We start from the raw sequence: 2,459 nt of genomic DNA, 5'->3' as shown, positions 1-2,459 counted from the left end.
TGCAATGAGATTTTCGGGTCGATTCAGCCGAGACGGCCCGAGTGGAGTTTCATGTAAATGTTTCGTCCGAAAAAAGAAATCGCTACCGGTACACAGAGAATTTTTTTTTTTCCAAGGGGGGAGGGTCAGGACTTATGACCCCCACAGATCTGCCAATGCCTAATAATTTACCATCAAAATGTACTAAAAACACGAAAAGCTCGCATTATATTAGTTATCAAACACACATTTAATCATCAATTAACATTTACAAAGAAAAAGTAAGACACAACTTCTTAGTAAATACGTTAGAGATTGGGATCAATGGTTTGTGAATAGAGAAAATGGCGTCGTTTGAACTCATTTTGTGTCGCCGAACAACAGAGTACGTAGTATCGTGACGTAACGCTGTAGTACTCCATATTTAAAACAAATTTATTTGCGGGACACTCCCATAGCTGCGACAACATTGAACACAATCATCTACTCCATCATTTTGTATAACGTATTTAACTGGAAATAAGTTATAGAACAGTAGTGATGTATCATGTATAACTATTTTGCAGTAGCGTATATTCAAAGGTTGTATGTAATTTAATACTGGTAAATTATAATAATTCTTAAAAGTCAAATATGACTGAGACAGTAAAAGTAATGGCAAGTCCATGAAACAAATAAAACGTCATCCTAATATAGACGAAAACAAATTGAAAAAATACTTCTACCTTTGGTTCTCGCACTGTTATTGGTTAAATATCAGCTTGAGCTTCTTAAGCAACTTCAGTAATTCACGGCAGGAACTGTTGTAACTAGAAAAATTGTTCTTTATATAGGCCTACCGTCTATGTTTTCCCAGGTGCTTATCACTACATACACCAGGCTCCGCCCTAATGCGATCTACATCCGTCTGTGAACAGAAAGTTGTTAACATCGCCTTTCAAAAGACAGGTAACCATGCATGGTAAGACCGTGGCAACTTTTAAAAGTTGATAGGTCGACATGGCAGGAAAATGTATCTGTGCATGTCGACATGACATGTATATTATGTCGACTTGTCAAGTATTAATCTTGAGAAGTCGTCAAGTAGGATGGCACTTAAGCGCTCCCATATACAGGTGAAGTGTATTGCAAGTGCGCACTTCTCCGTGTGTGATGTGTCTGTCTGTCTGTCGGTCTGTCTGTCGTGGTGTCTGTCTGTCTGTCTGTCTGTGGTGTGTGTGTCCTTCAGGGGGAATAACTCAAAGATTACTAGACTGTTTTTCACACCCTGACAATATTACATGTATCCGACTTTATTTGGTGCTGATCAAAGGTATTGCAGATTTTATAATGTTATTTATATATTTTCCGGCTTCAACAGGCAGAAAACGCGCACCAGAGTATAGTAGGGGGTGTGTCAAATTCTGGACCGCTCGATTAAGGCTTGCCACGTAAGGCCTATGTAATCTCAGATTAGGCATATATTGGCGTAATGTAGTCTCATCAGATTGTTCATGTAATTAATAGTAGTGTTTGAAACCTTATTTTTCCCAGGTTCTTATTTTTCCCGGGTGCGTTATCACTACATAAACCAGGCTCCGCACTAATACCACCTACATAATCCATCCGTGGACAGAAATTTGTTGTTAATGGAGTCTCAATAGATTGACAGCTCTAACTATTTTTGGTGTCTGGCGCAGGTATTTGGGTATTTTTTTTTAAATTTGTTTTATTTAACATGCTCTTTAAAAATACAATACGGAAAAAAACGAACAAAAAAGAGCATATCGGGAAATAACGCTAAAATTGCGAAAAAGGACTAATCCTGTTGGAATACTCTCTTAATCCAACAATAAAGATACATGCATAATCAAGTTAAAACACAATACGTTTTATATTAGTTGTTCAATTTATTAGTATCCCTACATTGGCACATAATCTTTAAAAAATTTCTAAAAAATTACCTGGATTGTCTTTGAATTTTATCTACTACTGCAATAGTTTTAAAAAGAAAGTATGTTCACGTGCTTTTTCAGAAAACAATGTTAAGATGCTAAACCCTAGACGGAAATTTCTAGCTGTTGAAATGATGTGGAAGAGTCAACAAACGCCTGTTTAATCAACTGAGCATTATATATACTTCAAAACGGAAACAATGAAATCTATTTTGTTATATCGGGCTTTCACTTTCAATTTCTACAAGGATTAGCTCTTATACCTTTTCAGTCGGCATTTGTTTACCCCTCAACGTAATATTTATTCCATTTTTGTCTCCCTCAATTACCTCAAAGCCCCCAGCGGCTTTAGCTACATTTCTCCTAACTATTCCTAACACCCTTCCTCACTCTGACAAGATTTAAGCCATGTATTCTTAACTCATTATTTCATTGTTTGCTGATATTAGTTTTCGCCTTTAATATAAATTTCAGAGTCTGAAAATTCCTTGTAAATTATTTACTGTAAAATTCGATCTGTATTTGAATTATTGTTTCCATATATAT

General features: G+C 36.0%; 1 long non-coding RNA gene across 1 annotated transcript; it reads left to right on the top strand.

Moving 5' to 3' along the window:
* The first annotated feature begins 413 nt into the window (after nt 1–413).
* On the top strand, nt 414–2,228 carry LOC117099993. The gene is made up of 3 exons (XR_004444058.1): nt 414–1,291; nt 1,513–1,658; nt 1,995–2,228. It is a non-coding gene; the product is annotated as an uncharacterized LOC117099993 (long non-coding RNA).
* The last annotated feature ends 231 nt before the right edge of the window (nt 2,229–2,459 follow it).

Source organism: Anneissia japonica, unplaced genomic scaffold (genome assembly GCF_011630105.1).
Source record: "Anneissia japonica isolate Jap-2015-1 unplaced genomic scaffold, ASM1163010v1 scaffold256_len832006_cov191, whole genome shotgun sequence".
Taxonomy (NCBI): Eukaryota; Metazoa; Echinodermata; class Crinoidea; order Comatulida; family Comatulidae; genus Anneissia; species Anneissia japonica.
Note: the sequence above shows the minus strand (reverse complement) of the source record. Positions and strands in the feature narration are given on the sequence as shown.